General features: G+C 45.6%; 24 non-coding genes across 24 annotated transcripts; 11 read left to right on the top strand and 13 right to left on the bottom strand.

The window, feature by feature from the left end:
• Positions 1-368: 368 nt before the first annotated feature.
• On the bottom strand, positions 369-440 carry trnad-guc (transfer RNA aspartic acid (anticodon GUC)). Its single transcript has one exon. It is a non-coding gene; the product is annotated as a tRNA-Asp (tRNA).
• Positions 441-643: 203 nt separating this feature from the next.
• On the top strand, positions 644-716 carry trnav-cac (transfer RNA valine (anticodon CAC)). Its single transcript has one exon. It is a non-coding gene; the product is annotated as a tRNA-Val (tRNA).
• A 1,305-nt stretch (positions 717-2,021) lies between these two features.
• On the bottom strand, positions 2,022-2,093 carry trnad-guc (transfer RNA aspartic acid (anticodon GUC)). The gene has a single exon. It is a non-coding gene; the product is annotated as a tRNA-Asp (tRNA).
• Positions 2,094-2,296: 203 nt separating this feature from the next.
• trnav-cac (transfer RNA valine (anticodon CAC)) lies at positions 2,297-2,369 on the top strand. Its single transcript has one exon. It is a non-coding gene; the product is annotated as a tRNA-Val (tRNA).
• A 736-nt stretch (positions 2,370-3,105) lies between these two features.
• Positions 3,106-3,178, top strand: trnav-aac (transfer RNA valine (anticodon AAC)). The gene has a single exon. It is a non-coding gene; the product is annotated as a tRNA-Val (tRNA).
• Positions 3,179-4,010: 832 nt separating this feature from the next.
• Positions 4,011-4,083, top strand: trnav-cac (transfer RNA valine (anticodon CAC)). The gene has a single exon. It is a non-coding gene; the product is annotated as a tRNA-Val (tRNA).
• Positions 4,084-4,833: 750 nt separating this feature from the next.
• Positions 4,834-4,906, top strand: trnav-aac (transfer RNA valine (anticodon AAC)). The gene has a single exon. It is a non-coding gene; the product is annotated as a tRNA-Val (tRNA).
• Positions 4,907-5,946: 1,040 nt separating this feature from the next.
• On the bottom strand, positions 5,947-6,018 carry trnaq-cug (transfer RNA glutamine (anticodon CUG)). The gene has a single exon. It is a non-coding gene; the product is annotated as a tRNA-Gln (tRNA).
• A 262-nt stretch (positions 6,019-6,280) lies between these two features.
• On the top strand, positions 6,281-6,352 carry trnae-cuc (transfer RNA glutamic acid (anticodon CUC)). The gene has a single exon. It is a non-coding gene; the product is annotated as a tRNA-Glu (tRNA).
• An 843-nt stretch (positions 6,353-7,195) lies between these two features.
• Positions 7,196-7,266, bottom strand: trnag-gcc (transfer RNA glycine (anticodon GCC)). Its single transcript has one exon. It is a non-coding gene; the product is annotated as a tRNA-Gly (tRNA).
• An 832-nt stretch (positions 7,267-8,098) lies between these two features.
• trnaq-cug (transfer RNA glutamine (anticodon CUG)) lies at positions 8,099-8,170 on the bottom strand. The gene has a single exon. It is a non-coding gene; the product is annotated as a tRNA-Gln (tRNA).
• A 262-nt stretch (positions 8,171-8,432) lies between these two features.
• Positions 8,433-8,504, top strand: trnae-cuc (transfer RNA glutamic acid (anticodon CUC)). The gene has a single exon. It is a non-coding gene; the product is annotated as a tRNA-Glu (tRNA).
• An 843-nt stretch (positions 8,505-9,347) lies between these two features.
• On the bottom strand, positions 9,348-9,418 carry trnag-gcc (transfer RNA glycine (anticodon GCC)). The gene has a single exon. It is a non-coding gene; the product is annotated as a tRNA-Gly (tRNA).
• An 832-nt stretch (positions 9,419-10,250) lies between these two features.
• trnaq-cug (transfer RNA glutamine (anticodon CUG)) lies at positions 10,251-10,322 on the bottom strand. The gene has a single exon. It is a non-coding gene; the product is annotated as a tRNA-Gln (tRNA).
• A 262-nt stretch (positions 10,323-10,584) lies between these two features.
• On the top strand, positions 10,585-10,656 carry trnae-cuc (transfer RNA glutamic acid (anticodon CUC)). The gene has a single exon. It is a non-coding gene; the product is annotated as a tRNA-Glu (tRNA).
• Positions 10,657-11,499: 843 nt separating this feature from the next.
• On the bottom strand, positions 11,500-11,570 carry trnag-gcc (transfer RNA glycine (anticodon GCC)). Its single transcript has one exon. It is a non-coding gene; the product is annotated as a tRNA-Gly (tRNA).
• An 832-nt stretch (positions 11,571-12,402) lies between these two features.
• On the bottom strand, positions 12,403-12,474 carry trnaq-cug (transfer RNA glutamine (anticodon CUG)). The gene has a single exon. It is a non-coding gene; the product is annotated as a tRNA-Gln (tRNA).
• A 262-nt stretch (positions 12,475-12,736) lies between these two features.
• trnae-cuc (transfer RNA glutamic acid (anticodon CUC)) lies at positions 12,737-12,808 on the top strand. Its single transcript has one exon. It is a non-coding gene; the product is annotated as a tRNA-Glu (tRNA).
• Positions 12,809-13,651: 843 nt separating this feature from the next.
• trnag-gcc (transfer RNA glycine (anticodon GCC)) lies at positions 13,652-13,722 on the bottom strand. The gene has a single exon. It is a non-coding gene; the product is annotated as a tRNA-Gly (tRNA).
• Positions 13,723-14,554: 832 nt separating this feature from the next.
• trnaq-cug (transfer RNA glutamine (anticodon CUG)) lies at positions 14,555-14,626 on the bottom strand. Its single transcript has one exon. It is a non-coding gene; the product is annotated as a tRNA-Gln (tRNA).
• Positions 14,627-14,888: 262 nt separating this feature from the next.
• On the top strand, positions 14,889-14,960 carry trnae-cuc (transfer RNA glutamic acid (anticodon CUC)). Its single transcript has one exon. It is a non-coding gene; the product is annotated as a tRNA-Glu (tRNA).
• Positions 14,961-15,803: 843 nt separating this feature from the next.
• On the bottom strand, positions 15,804-15,874 carry trnag-gcc (transfer RNA glycine (anticodon GCC)). The gene has a single exon. It is a non-coding gene; the product is annotated as a tRNA-Gly (tRNA).
• An 832-nt stretch (positions 15,875-16,706) lies between these two features.
• On the bottom strand, positions 16,707-16,778 carry trnaq-cug (transfer RNA glutamine (anticodon CUG)). The gene has a single exon. It is a non-coding gene; the product is annotated as a tRNA-Gln (tRNA).
• Positions 16,779-17,040: 262 nt separating this feature from the next.
• trnae-cuc (transfer RNA glutamic acid (anticodon CUC)) lies at positions 17,041-17,112 on the top strand. Its single transcript has one exon. It is a non-coding gene; the product is annotated as a tRNA-Glu (tRNA).
• Positions 17,113-17,811: the final 699 nt, after the last annotated feature.

The following is a 17,811-nucleotide window of genomic DNA, read 5'->3' as shown; positions in this document are numbered from 1 at the left end:
TAAGTGTGTAATATCTGTCCTGTATGCAGCTGGTGCCTTCATCTCCTCCCTCTTCTACCAATCTGTCCTTTGTTGAAGTGCTTGTCATTCGTGGATCAGTAGTGTGACTTTATTAACACTGTCGCTCTTTTGGGGATCGTATCCATGAAGATGACAAACATAATGGAAGACAAGGACAAGGAGCTTGACACAGAGAAAAAAGGAGTTTGGCTTCCTTCCAAGAATACGAACACAGCCCAGACTCCAGTTACACATCGACATTGAGGGTCAGGCTTCGTCCGCCACTGCTGAACAGATGGTGGTACCATTCTGGTGTGCTTCTTTGGTCTTTCTTGGTGAACAATGAGTAGGTGGTAGAAAAGTAAACTCTCCCCGTCGGGGAATCGAACCCCGATCTTCCGCGTGACAGGCGGAGATACTGTCCATTATACTAACGAGGACTGCGCGATCTGTTTTTTTGGCACGTCAACAGCATGGGGCGCTGTTTCCACATTTAGAGGGAGTGTGCAGAGACATGGACTCGGCACCATCAGTTGTGACTGAATCCAGGTTCAAATCTCTCATCTGATCTCCATATATCCCAATCAACCAAGTTGTTTTGCTTCTATTAGGGCATTCATGTCCGTGGAAAGGCACATTGTCGGTTTCCGTAGTGTAGCGGTTATCACGTTCGCCTCACACGCGAAAGGTCCCCGGCTTGAAACCGGGCGGAAACACATTTCTTTGCTCATGTTGACTATTACAGAATCAGACTTTGTTGAGGTGAATTGACAGTAATTTGTATAATAGATGAGTGGAGAGAAGCGCTGGTACAGTTAGTGTTACCATGTGTCCTGCATGCAGCTGGTGCCTTCATCTCGTCCACCATCTACCAATCTGTCCTTTGTTGACGTGCCTCTCAGTGGTATGACTGGTATTGACAATGTCGCTCTTTTGGGGATCGTGAATATGACAAACATAATGGAAGACAAGGACAAGGAGCTTGACACAGAGAAAAAAGGAGTTTGGCTTCCTTCCAAGAATACGAACACAGCCCAGACTCCAGTTACACATCGACATTGAGGGTCAGGCTTCGTCCGCCACTGCTGAACAGATGGTGGTACCATTCTGGTGTGCTTCTTTGGTCTTTCTTGGTGAACAATGAGTAGGTGGTAGAAAAGGAAGCTCTTCCCGTCGGGGAATCGAACCCCGATCTTCCGCGTGACAGGCGGAGATACTGTCCATTATACTAACGAGGACTGTGCCAGCTGTGTTTTGGGCACGTCAATAGCAGGGGGCGCTGTTTCCGCATTTACAGGGAGTGTGCAGAGACATGGACAAGAAACCATGAGGTGTGACTGAATCCAGGTTCAAATCTCTCATCTGATCTCTCTATAGCCCAATTAAACATGTTGTCTTGCTTGTAATGCAGGCGCATTAGGGCAGTAATGTCCGTGCAGGGGCTTACTGTCGGTTTCCGTAGTGTGGCGCTTATCACGTTCGCCTAACACGCGAAAGGTCCCTGGCCCAAAATCGGGTGGAAACACAGTTCTTTGCTCATGTTGACTCTCAAAGAAAGGTCACCGGACGGAAAGACAGTTCTTTGCTCATGTTGACTCTCACATAATCACACTCTATTGTAGTGAATTGACAGTCATTTGTATAATAAGTGAATAAGTGTGTAATATCTGTCCTGTATGCAGCTGGTGCCTTCATCTCCTCCCTCTTCTACCAATCTGTCCTTTGTTGAAGTGCTTGTCATTCGTGGATCAGTAGTGTGACTTTATTAACACTGTCGCTCTTTTGGGGATCGTATCCATGAAGATGACAAACATAATGGAAGACAAGGACAAGGAGCTTGACACAGAGAAAAAAGGAGTTTGGCTTCCTTCCAAGAATACGAACACAGCCCAGACTCCAGTTACACATCGACATTGAGGGTCAGGCTTCGTCCGCCACTGCTGAACAGATGGTGGTACCATTCTGGTGTGCTTCTTTGGTCTTTCTTGGTGAACAATGAGTAGGTGGTAGAAAAGTAAACTCTCCCCGTCGGGGAATCGAACCCCGATCTTCCGCGTGACAGGCGGAGATACTGTCCATTATACTAACGAGGACTGTGCGATCTGTTTTTTTGGCACGTCAACAGCATGGGGCGCTGTTTCCACATTTAGAGGGAGTGTGCAGAGACATGGACTCGGCACCATCAGTTGTGACTGAATCCAGGTTCAAATCTCTCATCTGATCTCCATATATCCCAATCAACCAAGTTGTTTTGCTTCTATTAGGGCATTCATGTCCGTGGAAAGGCACATTGTCGGTTTCCGTAGTGTAGCGGTTATCACGTTCGCCTCACACGCGAAAGGTCCCCGGCTTGAAACCGGGCGGAAACACATTTCTTTGCTCATGTTGACTATTACAGAATCAGACTTTGTTGAGGTGAATTGACAGTAATTTGTATAATAGATGAGTGGAGAGAAGCGCTGGTACAGTTAGTGTTACCATGTGTCCTGCATGCAGCTGGTGCCTTCATCTCGTCCACCATCTACCAATCTGTCCTTTGTTGACGTGCCTCTCAGTGGTATGACTGGTATTGACAATGTCGCTCTTTTGGGGATCGTGAATATGACAAACATAATGGAAGACAAGGACAAGGAGCTTGACACAGAGAAAAAAGGAGTTTGGCTTCCTTCCAAGAATACGAACACAGCCCAGACTCCAGTTACACATCGACATTGAGGGTCAGGCTTCGTCCGCCACTGCTGAACAGATGGTGGTACCATTCTGGTGTGCTTCTTTGGTCTTTCTTGGTGAACAATGAGTAGGTGGTAGAAAAGGAAGCTCTTCCCGTCGGGGAATCGAACCCCGATCTTCCGCGTGACAGGCGGAGATACTGTCCATTATACTAACGAGGACTGCGCCAGCGGTGTTTTGGGCACGTCAACAGCAGGGGGCGTTGTTTCCGCATTTACAGGGAGTGTGCAGAGACATGGACAAGAAACCATGAGGTGTGACTGAATCCAGGTTCAAATCTCTCATCTGATCTCTCTATAGCCCAATTAAACATGTTGTCTTGCTTGTAATGCAGGCGCATTAGGGCAGTAATGTCCGTGCAGGGGCTGACTGTCGGTTTCCGAAGTGTAGCGGTTATCACGTTCGCCTAACACGCGAAAGGTCCCCGGCTCGAAACCGGGCGGAAACACAGTTCTTTGCTCATGTTGACTCTCACAGAAAGGTCCCTGGCCCAAAATCGGGTGGAAACACAGTTCTTTGCTCATGTTGACTCTCAAAGAAAGGTCACCGGGCGGAAAGACAGTTCTTTGCTCATGTTGACTCTCACATAATCAGACTCTATTGAAGTGAATTGACAGTCATTTGTATAATAAGTGAATAAGTGTGTAATATCTGTCCTGTATGCAGCTGCTGCCTTCATCTCCTCCCTCTTCTACCAATCTGTCCTTTGTTGAAGTGCTTGTCATTCGTGGATCTGTAGTGTGACTTTATTAACACTGTCGCTCTTTTGGGGATCGTATCCATGAAGATCACAAACATAATGGAAGACAAGGACAAGGAGCTTGACACAGAGAAAAGAGGAGTTTGGCTTCCTTCCAAGAATACGAACACAGCCCAGACTCCAGTTACACATCGACATTGAGGGTCAGGCTTCGTCCGCCACTGCTGAACAGATGGTGGTACCATTCTGGTGTGCTTCTTTGGTCTTTCTTGGTGAACAATGAGTAGGTGGTAGAAAAGGAAACTCTCCGCTTCGGGGAATCGAATCCCGATCTTCCGCGTGACAGGCGGAGATACTGTCAATTATACTAACGAGGACTGCGCTATCTGTTTTTTTGGCACGTCAACAGCAGGGGGCGCTGTTTCCACATTTACAGGGAGTCTGCAGAGACATGGACTCGGCACCATCAGTTGTGACTGAATCCAGGTTCATATGTCTCATCTGATCTCCATATATCCCAATCAACCAAGTTGTTTTGCTTCTATTAGGGCAGTCATGTCCGTGGAAAGGGACCTCGTCGGTTTCCGTAGTGTAGCGGTTATCACGTTCGCCTCACACGCGAAAGGTCCCTGGCTCGAAACCGGGCGGAGACACATTTCTTTGCTCATGTTGACTATCACAGAATCAGACTTTGTTGAGGTGAATTGACAGTAATTTGTATAATAGATGAGTGGAGAGAAGCGCTGGTAGAGTTAGTGTTACCATGTGTCCTGCATGCAGCTGGTGCTTTCATCTCGTCCACCATCTACCAATCTGTCCTTTGTTGACGTGCCTCTCAGTGGTATGACTGGTATTGACAATGTCGCTCTTTTGGGGATCGTGAATATGACAAACATAATGGAAAACAAGTACAAGGAGCTTGACACAGAGAAAAAAGGTGTTTGGCTTCCTTCCAAGAATACGAACACAGTCCAGACTCCAGTTAGACATCGACATTGAGGGTCAGGGTTCGTCCGCCACTGCTGAACAGATGGTGGTACCATTCTGGTGTGCAGTGCAACAGGTGCTTCTTTGGTCTGTCTTGGTGAACAATGAGCACGTGGTAGAAAAGGAAACTCTCCCCGTCTGGGAATCGAACCCCTATCTTCCACGAGACAGGCGGAGATACTGTCCATTATATTCACGAGGACTGCGCCAGCGGTGTTTTGGGCACGTCAACAGCAGGGGGCGCTGTTTCCGCATTTACAGGGAGTGTGCAGAGACATGGACAAGAAACCATGAGGTGTGACTGAATCCAGGTTCAAATCTCTCATCTGATCTCTCTATAGCCCAATTAAACATGTTGTCTTGCTTGTAATGCAGGCGCATTAGGGCAGTAATGTCCGTGCAGGGGCTTACTGTCGGTTTCCGTAGTGTAGCGGTTATCACGTTCGCCTAACACGCGAAAGGTCCCCGGCTCGAAACCGGGCGGAAACACAGTTCTTTGCTCATGTTGACTCTCACAGAAAGGTCCCTGGCCCAAAATCGGGTGGAAACACAGTTCTTTGCTCATGTTGACTCTCAAAGAAAGGTCACCGGGCGGAAAGACAGTTCTTTGCTCATGTTGACTCTCACATAATCAGACTCTATTGAAGTGAATTGACAGTCATTTGTATAATAAGTGAATAAGTGTGTAATATCTGTCCTGTATGCAGCTGGTGCCTTCATCTCCTCCCTCTTCTACCAATCTGTCCTTTGTTGAAGTGCTTGTCATTCGTGGATCAGTAGTGTGACTTTATTAACACTGTCGCTCTTTTGGGGATCGTATCCATGAAGATCACAAACATAATGGAAGACAAGGACAAGGAGCTTGACACAGAGAAAAAAGGAGTTTGGCTTCCTTCCAAGAATACGAACACAGCCCAGACTCCAGTTACACATCGACATTGAGGGTCAGGCTTCGTCCGCCACTGCTGAACAGATGGTGGTACCATTCTGGTGTGCTTCTTTGGTCTTTCTTGGTGAACAATGAGTAGGTGGTAGAAAAGGAAACTCTCCCCGTCGGGGAATCGAACCCCGATCTTCCGCGTGACAGGCGTGATACTGTCCATTATACTAACGAGGTTATGTAACATTGGTTATGTAACACACGGTCAACTACAGTTACAAGTTAGCCCCAGAGGCTTTCATAAAATGGTGTAAATATGCATTAAGCTCAAAAACAAGAAATGCTGAAAAATGAAAGATGTCCCATCCAGACACTAGGCAAACACAAACAATTTGGCTACATTTCTGTATGGAGTTTAAGAAAATATTCTTACCTTGCTGGTTATTTGGACCTTCCTGTTGTTACCTCTTTTCCCTTTATAGACCTTGTCTCCTTATCCTTGTAGGACTTATTATCATTTGCAGCCTCGTCCGACACAATTCTGTGAAGTGACATTCGAGAACACAAGGATTGTCCTCCACTATTCTGTGACAGACATTACAGGTCTTTGATTATTTCAGCTGAGATGAGATGTCTTTTACCTACCTAAAGGTTCTACCGAGATTTGAACTCGGATCGCTGGATTCAGAGTCCAGAGTGCTCACCATTACACCATAGAACCTGCGCAAAAGGAAGAGAGAGAGGTGATTTTGATGTCTTGTCAAGGAAATGCTACGTCAAAGAGGCCAATTTGGGATCGATTTGCCCCTCAGCATACACTATCTTTAATGTAAGTAGAGCTGACAAAAACTTGGCACTTTAACATCAAGAGGAACTGAAGAAAATGATTGGATAGTATGACTGTATGTGTGAAAAAGAAGTTGTTTAAAACCTTTTTGCAAATTGGTGTGAACAATTATCATTAATAACGTCCGAAGAGTGACTCCCTGATGGTCTAGTGGCTAGGATTCGGCGCTCTCACCGCCGCGGCCCGGGTTCGATTCCCGGTCAGGGAATCCTGAATTGACACAAGCTCCCTGCTTTATTTAAACAAGGGACAGGGTGTTGTTTGCTTGATTGACAATCATGCCAGTTGTCTGAACCCTTTTAATCTCTTGAGGCACAGTAAAACCCATCACTAGCATACTCCAAATGCATCACCACGACCATTAGCAGCTTGGTATGGAGGGTGAGTGACTCCCTGATGGTCTAGTGGCTAGGATTCGTCTCACCTCCGTGTTTGATTCCCGGTTAGGGGATACCTGAGGTGTTATTTGCTTGATTTACAATCATGTCATTTGTCCCTGTTGTCGTGGCTCCCTGCTGGTGGATGAAACAAAGTTCCCACATTTGGACCTTCCCGTTGTTAACTCTTGTCCCATTATACAGCTTGTCTCTTCATCCTTGTAGGACTTGGCTATCATTTAAGAGAAACTGCCCAGCAGCACTGCCTGTCACCTCTTAAGATGTGTCTGGATGTGTGTTCAGCAACTGCAGCCTGTGACATAACATTCTAGAACACTGATGCATTAGAGCCACGAGGACTGTGGATGGAACCTCTCCACAGAATCTTTTGCAAGTCTGTGAAACCAGTGGGATGGGCCACGACCTTCAGAATATGAAACTGACGCACAGCCTACTGCACAGATAAGGCACGAAATGCAGCTACACGTCATTGGTGAAATGGAGACACGTTAATGAACATGAACAGAGGTGAGTGCCTAAACTTTCAACAACATCCTGCAGCCACATGGTCCTTTCATGTATCCATTTCACAACCCTGATCCAGGCAAAAAGCCATTAGCATTGCACTCTGGTAGTTGTACAAGGCCTGAGTTCAAACACTATCAAAGACTTGCTGCATTGGCCGGGAATCGGACCCGGGTCTCCCGCGTGGCAGGCGAGAATTCTACCACTGAACCACCAATGCTCACGTGCCCACTGAACCTCTTAGTACTCCTAGCAGGCTAACATCAGAGCCAAACTATATGGTAGTTCAAGACTATGCACTTCTGCGCTGGCCAGGTTTTTAATTTCATTATTTTTCCAATGTTCTGTCTGTTTTAGTGTAGTGTCTGCTGTCTCACTCAGTGTAACATCTTCTGATGTGTTTTTTCGGGTGTTCCCCAGGGTCCCTCACAGTTTCACACCAATGCGAGAGGATCTCATCCTCAAGCCTCATTGGTAAGTAGAGTCTCTGGTACAACAAGTGGTTTCCTGGTCCCCATGATCTTCTCTCTGGACCCCTCCTCTCTTGCAACTTTCAGAGAACAGAGTCTCTGGACTGCTCTATACTTTTTGACTCCAATCCGTGTGTCCTGCTCAGACAGCAATCACAAAGAGGGGTGTTTTAAGACCTTTGGTTATGTAACACACGGTCAACTACAGTTACAAGTTAGCCCCAGAGGCTTTCATAAAATGGTGTAAATATGCATTAAGCTCAAAAACAAGAAATGCTGAAAAATGAAAGATGTCCCATCCAGACACTAGGCAAACACAAACAATTTGGCTACATTTCTGTATGGAGTTTAAGAAAATATTCTTACCTTGCTGGTTATTTGGACCTTCCTGTTGTTACCTCTTTTCCCTTTATAGACCTTGTCTCCTTATCCTTGTAGGACTTATTATCATTTGCAGCCTCGTCCGACACAATTCTGTGAAGTGACATTCGAGAACACAAGGATTGTCCTCCACTATTCTGTGACAGACATTACAGGTCTTTGATTATTTCAGCTGAGATGAGATGTCTTTTACCTACCTAATGGTTCTACCGAGATTTGAACTCGGATCGCTGGATTCAGAGTCCAGAGTGCTCACCATTACACCATAGAACCTGCGCAAAAGGAAGAGAGAGAGGTGATTTTGATGTCTTGTCAAGGAAATGCTACGTCAAAGAGGCCAATTTGGGATCGATTTGCCCCTCAGCATACACTATCTTTAATGTAAGTAGAGCTGACAAAAACTTGGCACTTTAACATCAAGAGGAACTGAAGAAAATGATTGGATAGTATGACTGTATGTGTGAAAAAGAAGTTGTTTAAAACCTTTTTGCAAATTGGTGTGAACAATTATCATTAATAACGTCCGAAGAGTGACTCCCTGATGGTCTAGTGGCTAGGATTCGGCGCTCTCACCGCCGCGGCCCGGGTTCGATTCCCGGTCAGGGAATCCTGAATTGACACAAGCTCCCTGCTTTATTTAAACAAGGGACAGGGTGTTGTTTGCTTGATTGACAATCATGCCAGTTGTCTGAACCCTTTTAATCTCTTGAGGCACAGTAAAACCCATCACTAGCATACTCCAAATGCATCACCACGACCATTAGCAGCTTGGTATGGAGGGTGAGTGACTCCCTGATGGTCTAGTGGCCAGGATTCGTCTCACCTCCGTGTTTGATTCCCGGTTAGGGGATGCCTGAGGTGTTATTTGCTTGATTTACAATCATGTCATTTGTCCCTGTTGTCGTGGCTCCCTGCTGGTGGATGAAACAAAGTTCCCACATTTGGACCTTCCCGTTGTTAACTCTTGTCCCATTATACAGCTTGTCTCTTCATCCTTGTAGGACTTGGCTATCATTTAAGAGAAACTGTCCAGCAGCACTGCCTGTCACCTCTTAAGATGTGTCTGGATGTGTGTTCAGCAACTGCAGCCTGTGACATAACATTCTAGAACCCTGATGCATTAGAGCCACGAGGACTGTGGATGGAACCTCTCCACAGAATCTTTTGCAAGTCTGTGAAACCAGTGGGATGGGCCACGACCTTCAGAATATGAAACTGACGCACAGCCTACTGCACAGATAAGGCACGAAATGCAGCTACACGTCATTGGTGAAATGGAGACACGTTAATGAACATGAACAGAGGTGAGTGCCTAAACTTTCAACAACATCCTGCAGCCACATGGTCCTTTCATGTATCCATTTCACAACCCTGATCCAGGCAAAAAGCCATTAGCATTGCACTCTGGTAGTTGTACAAGGCCTGAGTTCAAACACTATCAAAGACTTGTTGCATTGGCCGGGAATCGGACCCGGGTCTCCCGCGTGGCAGGCGAGAATTCTACCACTGAACCACCAATGCTCACGTGCCCACTGAACCTCTTAGTACTCCTAGCAGGCTAACATCAGAGCCAAACTATATGGTAGTTCAAGACTATGCACTTCTGCGCTGGCCAGGTTTTTAATTTCATTATTTTTCCAATGTTCTGTCTGTTTTAGTGTAGTGTCTGCTGTCTCACTCAGTGTAACATCTTCTGATGTGTTTTTCCGGGTGTTCCCCAGGGTCCCTCACAGTTTCACACCAATGCGAGAGGATCTCATCCTCAAGCCTCATTGGTAAGTAGAGTCTCTGGTACAACAAGTGGTTTCCTGGTCCCCATGATCTTCTCTCTGGACCCCTCCTCTCTTGCAACTTTCAGAGAACAGAGTCTCTGGACTGCTCTATACTTTTTGACTCCAATCCGTGTGTCCTGCTCAGACAGCAATCACAAAGAGGGGTGTTTTAAGACCTTTGGTTATGTAACACACGGTCAACTACAGTTACAAGTTAGCCCCAGAGGCTTTCATAAAATGGTGTAAATATGCATTAAGCTCAAAAACAAGAAATGCTGAAAAATGAAAGATGTCCCATCCAGACACTAGGCAAACACAAACAATTTGGCTACATTTCTGTATGGAGTTTAAGAAAATATTCTTACCTTGCTGGTTATTTGGACCTTCCTGTTGTTACCTCTTTTCCCTTTATAGACCTTGTCTCCTTATCCTTGTAGGACTTATTATCATTTGCAGCCTCGTCCGACACAATTCTGTGAAGTGACATTCGAGAACACAAGGATTGTCCTCCACTATTCTGTGACAGACATTACAGGTCTTTGATTATTTCAGCTGAGATGAGATGTCTTTTACCTACCTAAAGGTTCTACCGAGATTTGAACTCGGATCGCTGGATTCAGAGTCCAGAGTGCTCACCATTACACCATAGAACCTGCGCAAAAGGAAGAGAGAGAGGTGATTTTGATGTCTTGTCAAGGAAATGCTACGTCAAAGAGGCCAATTTGGGATCGATTTGCCCCTCAGCATACACTATCTTTAATGTAAGTAGAGCTGACAAAAACTTGGCACTTTAACATCAAGAGGAACTGAAGAAAATGATTGGATAGTATGACTGTATGTGTGAAAAAGAAGTTGTTTAAAACCTTTTTGCAAATTGGTGTGAACAATTATCATTAATAACGTCCGAAGAGTGACTCCCTGATGGTCTAGTGGCTAGGATTCGGCGCTCTCACCGCCGCGGCCCGGGTTCGATTCCCGGTCAGGGAATCCTGAATTGACACAAGCTCCCTGCTTTATTTAAACAAGGGACAGGGTGTTGTTTGCTTGATTGACAATCATGCCAGTTGTCTGAACCCTTTTAATCTCTTGAGGCACAGTAAAACCCATCACTAGCATACTCCAAATGCATCACCACGACCATTAGCAGCTTGGTATGGAGGGTGAGTGACTCCCTGATGGTCTAGTGGCTAGGATTCGTCTCACCTCCGTGTTTGATTCCCGGTTAGGGGATACCTGAGGTGTTATTTGCTTGATTTACAATCATGTCATTTGTCCCTGTTGTCGTGGCTCCCTGCTGGTGGATGAAACAAAGTTCCCACATTTGGACCTTCCCGTTGTTAACTCTTGTCCCATTATACAGCTTGTCTCTTCATCCTTGTAGGACTTGGCTATCATTTAAGAGAAACTGCCCAGCAGCACTGCCTGTCACCTCTTAAGATGTGTCTGGATGTGTGTTCAGCAACTGCAGCCTGTGACATAACATTCTAGAACACTGATGCATTAGAGCCACGAGGACTGTGGATGGAACCTCTCCACAGAATCTTTTGCAAGTCTGTGAAACCAGTGGGATGGGCCACGACCTTCAGAATATGAAACTGACGCACAGCCTACTGCACAGATAAGGCACGAAATGCAGCTACACGTCATTGGTGAAATGGAGACACGTTAATGAACATGAACAGAGGTGAGTGCCTAAACTTTCAACAACATCCTGCAGCCACATGGTCCTTTCATGTATCCATTTCACAACCCTGATCCAGGCAAAAAGCCATTAGCATTGCACTCTGGTAGTTGTACAAGGCCTGAGTTCAAACACTATCAAAGACTTGTTGCATTGGCCGGGAATCGGACCCGGGTCTCCCGCGTGGCAGGCGAGAATTCTACCACTGAACCACCAATGCTCACGTGCCCACTGAACCTCTTAGTACTCCTAGCAGGCTAACATCAGAGCCAAACTATATGGTAGTTCAAGACTATGCACTTCTGCGCTGGCCAGGTTTTTAATTTCATTATTTTTCCAATGTTCTGTCTGTTTTAGTGTAGTGTCTGCTGTCTCACCCAGTGTAACATCTTCTGATGTGTTTTTCCGGGTGTTCCCCAGGGTCCCTCACAGTTTCACACCAATGCGAGAGGATCTCATCCTCAAGCCTCATTGGTAAGTAGAGTCTCTGGTACAACAAGTGGTTTCCTGGTCCCCATGATCTTCTCTCTGGACCCCTCCTCTCTTGCAACTTTCAGAGAACAGAGTCTCTGGACTGCTCTATACTTTTTGACTCCAATCCGTGTGTCCTGCTCAGACAGCAATCACAAAGAGGGGTGTTTTAAGACCTTTGGTTATGTAACACACGGTCAACTACAGTTACAAGTTAGCCCCAGAGGCTTTCATAAAATGGTGTAAATATGCATTAAGCTCAAAAACAAGAAATGCTGAAAAATGAAAGATGTCCCATCCAGACACTAGGCAAACACAAACAATTTGGCTACATTTCTGTATGGAGTTTAAGAAAAGACTCTTACCTTGCTCGTTATTTGGACCTTCCTGTTGTTACCTCTTTTCCCTTTATAGACCTTGTCTCCTTATCCTTGTAGGACTTATTATCATTTGCAGCCTCGTCCGACACAATTCTGTGAAGTGACATTCGAGAACACAAGGATTGTCCTCCACTATTCTGTGACAGACATTACAGGTCTTTGATTATTTCAGCTGAGATGAGATGTCTTTTACCTACCTAAAGGTTCTACCGAGATTTGAACTCGGATCGCTGGATTCAGAGTCCAGAGTGCTCACCATTACACCATAGAACCTGCGCAAAAGGAAGAGAGAGAGGTGATTTTGATGTCTTGTCAAGGAAATGCTACGTCAAAGAGGCCAATTTGGGATCGATTTGCCCCTCAGCATACACTATCTTTAATGTAAGTAGAGCTGACAAAAACTTGGCACTTTAACATCAAGAGGAACTGAAGAAAGTGATTGGATAGTATGACTGTATGTGTGAAAAAGAAGTTGTTTAAAACCTTTTTGCAAATTGGTGTGAACAATTATCATTAATAACGTCCGAAGAGTGACTCCCTGATGGTCTAGTGGCTAGGATTCGGCGCTCTCACCGCCGCGGCCCGGGTTCGATTCCCGGTCAGGGAATCCTGAATTGACACAAGCTCCCTGCTTTATTTAAACAAGGGACAGGGTGTTGTTTGCTTGATTGACAATCATGCCAGTTGTCTGAACCCTTTTAATCTCTTGAGGCACAGTAAAACCCATCACTAGCATACTCCAAATGCATCACCACGACCATTAGCAGCTTGGTATGGAGGGTGAGTGACTCCCTGATGGTCTAGTGGCCAGGATTCGTCTCACCTCCGTGTTTGATTCCCGGTTAGGGGATGCCTGAGGTGTTATTTGCTTGATTTACAATCATGTCATTTGTCCCTGTTGTCGTGGCTCCCTGCTGGTGGATGAAACAAAGTTCCCACATTTGGACCTTCCCGTTGTTAACTCTTGTCCCATTATACAGCTTGTCTCTTCATCCTTGTAGGACTTGGCTATCATTTAAGAGAAACTGCCCAGCAGCACTGCCTGTCACCTCTTAAGATGTGTCTGGATGTGTGTTCAGCAACTGCAGCCTGTGACATAACATTCTAGAACACTGATGCATTAGAGCCACGAGGACTGTGGATGGAACCTCTCCACAGAATCTTTTGCAAGTCTGTGAAACCAGTGGGATGGGCCACGACCTTCAGAATATGAAACTGACGCACAGCCTACTGCACAGATAAGGCACGAAATGCAGCTACACGTCATTGGTGAAATGGAGACACGTTAATGAACATGAACAGAGGTGAGTGCCTAAACTTTCAACAACATCCTGCAGCCACATGGTCCTTTCATGTATCCATTTCACAACCCTGATCCAGGCAAAAAGCCATTAGCATTGCACTCTGGTAGTTGTACAAGGCCTGAGTTCAAACACTATCAAAGACTTGTTGCATTGGCCGGGAATCGGACCCGGGTCTCCCGCGTGGCAGGCGAGAATTCTACCACTGAACCACCAATGCTCACGTGCCCACTGAACCTCTTAGTACTCCTAGCAGGCTAACATCAGAGCCAAACTATATGGTAGTTCAAGACTATGCACTTCTGCGCTGGCCAGGTTTTTAATTTCATTATTTTTCCAATGTTCTGTCTGTTTTAGTGTAGTGTCTGCTGTCTCACCCAGTGTAACATCTTCTGATGTGTTTTTCCGGGTGTTCCCCAGGGTCCCTCACAGTTTCACACCAATGCGAGAGGATCTCATCCTCAAGCCTCATTGGTAAGTAGAGTCTCTGGTACAACAAGTGGTTTCCTGGTCCCCATGATCTTCTCTCTGGACCCCTCCTCTCTTGCAACTTTCAGAGAACAGAGTCTCTGGACTGCTCTATACTTTTTGACTCCAATCCGTGTGTCCTGCTCAGACAGCAATCACAAAGAGGGGTGTTTTAAGACCTTTGGTTATGTAACACACGGTCAACTACAGTTACAAGTTAGCCCCAGAGGCTTTCATAAAATGGTGTAAATATGCATTAAGCTCAAAAACAAGAAATGCTGAAAAATGAAAGATGTCCCATCCAGACACTAGGCAAACACAAACAATTTGGCTACATTTCTGTATGGAGTTTAAGAAAAGACTCTTACCTTGCTCGTTATTTGGACCTTCCTGTTGTTACCTCTTTTCCCTTTATAGACCTTGTCTCCTTATCCTTGTAGGACTTATTATCATTTGCAGCCTCGTCCGACACAATTCTGTGAAGTGACATTCGAGAACACAAGGATTGTCCTCCACTATTCTGTGACAGACATTACAGGTCTTTGATTATTTCAGCTGAGATGAGATGTCTTTTACCTACCTAAAGGTTCTACCGAGATTTGAACTCGGATCGCTGGATTCAGAGTCCAGAGTGCTCACCATTACACCATAGAACCTGCGCAAAAGGAAGAGAGAGAGGTGATTTTGATGTCTTGTCAAGGAAATGCTACGTCAAAGAGGCCAATTTGGGATCGATTTGCCCCTCAGCATACACTATCTTTAATGTAAGTAGAGCTGACAAAAACTTGGCACTTTAACATCAAGAGGAACTGAAGAAAGTGATTGGATAGTATGACTGTATGTGTGAAAAAGAAGTTGTTTAAAACCTTTTTGCAAATTGGTGTGAACAATTATCATTAATAACGTCCGAAGAGTGACTCCCTGATGGTCTAGTGGCTAGGATTCGGCGCTCTCACCGCCGCGGCCCGGGTTCGATTCCCGGTCAGGGAATCCTGAATTGACACAAGCTCCCTGCTTTATTTAAACAAGGGACAGGGTGTTGTTTGCTTGATTGACAATCATGCCAGTTGTCTGAACCCTTTTAATCTCTTGAGGCACAGTAAAACCCATCACTAGCATACTCCAAATGCATCACCACGACCATTAGCAGCTTGGTATGGAGGGTGAGTGACTCCCTGATGGTCTAGTGGCCAGGATTCGTCTCACCTCCGTGTTTGATTCCCGGTTAGGGGATGCCTGAGGTGTTATTTGCTTGATTTACAATCATGTCATTTGTCCCTGTTGTCGTGGCTCCCTGCTGGTGGATGAAACAAAGTTCCCACATTTGGACCTTCCCGTTGTTAACTCTTGTCCCATTATACAGCTTGTCTCTTCATCCTTGTAGGACTTGGCTATCATTTAAGAGAAACTGTCCAGCAGCACTGCCTGTCACCTCTTAAGATGTGTCTGGATGTGTGTTCAGCAACTGCAGCCTGTGACATAACATTCTAGAACCCTGATGCATTAGAGCCACGAGGACTGTGGATGGAACCTCTCCACAGAATCTTTTGCAAGTCTGTGAAACCAGTGGGATGGGCCACGACCTTCAGAATATGAAACTGACGCACAGCCTACTGCACAGATAAGGCACGAAATGCAGCTACACGTCATTGGTGAAATGGAGACACGTTAATGAACATGAACAGAGGTGAGTGCCTAAACTTTCAACAACATCCTGCAGCCACATGGTCCTTTCATGTATCCATTTCACAACCCTGATCCAGGCAAAAAGCCATTAGCATTGCACTCTGGTAGTTGTACAAGGCCTGAGTTCAAACACTATCAAAGACTTGTTGCATTGGCCGGGAATCGGACCCGGGTCTCCCGCGTGGCAGGCGAGAATTCTACCACTGAACCACCAATGCTCACGTGCCCACTGAACCTCTTAGTACTCCTAGCAGGCTAACATCAGAGCCAAACTATATGGTAGTTCAAGACTATGCACTTCTGCGCTGGCCAGGTTTTTAATTTCATTATTTTTCCAATGTTCTGTCTGTTTTAGTGTAGTGTCTGCTGTCTCACCCAGTGTAACATCTTCTGATGTGTTTTTCCGGGTGTTCCCCAGGGTCCCTCACAGTTTCACACCAATGCGAGAGGATCTCATCCTCAAGCCTCATTGGTAAGTAGAGTCTCTGGTACAACAAGTGGTTTCCTGGTCCCCATGATCTTCTCTCTGGACCCCTCCTCTCTTGCAACTTTCAGAGAACAGAGTCTCTGGACTGCTCTATACTTTTTGACTCCAATCCGTGTGTCCTGCTCAGACAGCAATCACAAAGAGGGGTGTTTTAAGACCTTTGGTTATGTAACACACGGTCAACTACAGTTACAAGTTAGCCCCAGAGGCTTTCATAAAATGGTGTAAATATGCATTAAGCTCAAAAACAAGAAATGCTGAAAAATGAAAGATGTCCCATCCAGACACTAGGCAAACACAAACAATTTGGCTACATTTCTGTATGGAGTTTAAGAAAATATTCTTACCTTGCTGGTTATTTGGACCTTCCTGTTGTTACCTCTTTTCCCTTTATAGACCTTGTCTCCTTATCCTTGTAGGACTTATTATCATTTGCAGCCTCGTCCGACACAATTCTGTGAAGTGACATTCGAGAACACAAGGATTGTCCTCCACTATTCTGTGACAGACATTACAGGTCTTTGATTATTTCAGCTGAGATGAGATGTCTTTTACCTACCTAAAGGTTCTACCGAGATTTGAACTCGGATCGCTGGATTCAGAGTCCAGAGTGCTCACCATTACACCATAGAACCTGCGCAAAAGGAAGAGAGAGAGGTGATTTTGATGTCTTGTCAAGGAAATGCTACGTCAAAGAGGCCAATTTGGGATCGATTTGCCCCTCAGCATACACTATCTTTAATGTAAGTAGAGCTGACAAAAACTTGGCACTTTAACATCAAGAGGAACTGAAGAAAATGATTGGATAGTATGACTGTATGTGTGAAAAAGAAGTTGTTTAAAACCTTTTTGCAAATTGGTGTGAACAATTATCATTAATAACGTCCGAAGAGTGACTCCCTGATGGTCTAGTGGCTAGGATTCGGCGCTCTCACCGCCGCGGCCCGGGTTCGATTCCCGGTCAGGGAATCCTGAATTGACACAAGCTCCCTGCTTTATTTAAACAAGGGACAGGGTGTTGTTTGCTTGATTGACAATCATGCCAGTTGTCTGAACCCTTTTAATCTCTTGAGGCACAGTAAAACCCATCACTAGCATACTCCAAATGCATCACCACGACCATTAGCAGCTTGGTATGGAGGGTGAGTGACTCCCTGATGGTCTAGTGGCTAGGATTCGTCTCACCTCCGTGTTTGATTCCCGGTTAGGGGATACCTGAGGTGTTATTTGCTTGATTTACAATCATGTCATTTGTCCCTGTTGTCGTGGCTCCCTGCTGGTGGATGAAACAAAGTTCCCACATTTGGACCTTCCCGTTGTTAACTCTTGTCCCATTATACAGCTTGTCTCTTCATCCTTGTAGGACTTGGCTATCATTTAAGAGAAACTGCCCAGCAGCACTGCCTGTCACCTCTTAAGATGTGTCTGGATGTGTGTTCAGCAACTGCAGCCTGTGACATAACATTCTAGAACACTGATGCATTAGAGCCACGAGGACTGTGGATGGAACCTCTCCACAGAATCTTTTGCAAGTCTGTGAAACCAGTGGGATGGGCCACGACCTTCAGAATATGAAACTGACGCACAGCCTACTGCACAGATAAGGCACGAAATGCAGCTACACGTCATTGGTGAAATGGAGACACGTTAATGAACATGAACAGAGGT

The sequence above is a fragment of the Centropristis striata genome, chromosome 14 (assembly GCF_030273125.1).
Source record: "Centropristis striata isolate RG_2023a ecotype Rhode Island chromosome 14, C.striata_1.0, whole genome shotgun sequence".
NCBI lineage: Eukaryota > Metazoa > Chordata > Actinopteri > Perciformes > Serranidae > Centropristis > Centropristis striata.
This window is presented reverse-complemented; position numbering and strand designations above follow the sequence as displayed.